This window comes from Alexandromys fortis, unplaced genomic scaffold (assembly GCF_014885135.2).
Source record: "Alexandromys fortis isolate MF-2015 unplaced genomic scaffold, M_Fortis_MF-2015_v1.1 scaffold_450, whole genome shotgun sequence".
NCBI classification, from domain to species: Eukaryota; Metazoa; Chordata; class Mammalia; order Rodentia; family Cricetidae; genus Alexandromys; species Alexandromys fortis.
Genome location: NW_026068319.1, coordinates 176,567 through 177,440, shown reverse-complemented (window position 1 = coordinate 177,440; position 874 = coordinate 176,567). Strand labels below are relative to the sequence as shown.

At 41.6% G+C, this 874-nt stretch overlaps 1 non-coding gene across 1 annotated transcript; it reads left to right on the top strand.

The window, feature by feature from the left end:
• Positions 1–449: 449 nt before the first annotated feature.
• On the top strand, positions 450–557 carry LOC126495143 (U6 spliceosomal RNA). The gene has a single exon (XR_007590113.1). It is a non-coding gene; the product is annotated as a U6 spliceosomal RNA (small nuclear RNA).
• Positions 558–874: the final 317 nt, after the last annotated feature.

Here is an 874-nt window from a genome sequence, read left to right as displayed (position 1 = left end):
GGGGGGGGGGGTCGTGTTATCCCAAGACTTGAGTGAGAGTCTCCCCACACCGGGGGTCTTTTATTATTCTTATCTGCCTATGAAAATGAAGCAGAAAAGAAGCAAGAGAAGTCTACTGCCACTGATGTTCAGGTAGCTGCACTCTCTCTAGTCCGGTACTTCATCTCTCTCCACCCAGAGGCCTGAGACATGGCAACCTGCCTTTCGCCATCCCCACAGACCTGCCCCAAGTGTCAATTTCACTCCAGTGTTGAGGCCCACTCCTTTGGAAACACTCTGAAGTCTCTGCTTCTCAGTCCTAACTCATCATTGCTTTCATTGTTTTTTCCCATTCAGCCATTCCTTCACACCACCCTTCCTTTTTATTCCTTTATTATTTCACGCATTCTTTCATTCATCCTAGTTTGGCATCCTTCTAAATTCATTCATTCAAATGTTTATTTTCTGCAGTGCTCACTTCTACAGCAAATATATTAAAATTGGAATGTACAGAGAAGATTAACATGGTGCCTGGACAAGGACATACACACGCACCCACACAAGCACACACAGTTTTAATGTCTCTTGGTTTCTGAATCCGGATTTTATTTTTTGTTTAGACACAGGTCTCACTCTGTAGCTCTCCTGTGCTACTTAGCATTCCCCGAGTAAAACAGGCTGGCATCAAACTCAGAAAACTCTGCCCATCTATGACTTCTGAGTACTAGGAGTAAAAGTTTTCCATGCCAGGCTTGATATACCTTTTCTGTAGAATATTAAAATCAGTTATAAAATCAGGTCCTAATGCCACAATTAACCATTTTCTTTTAACCACATTTGATTTCTTAAAATATAAACATGTAGATATTTATGTGTGCTTCCCCATGACCTGAAA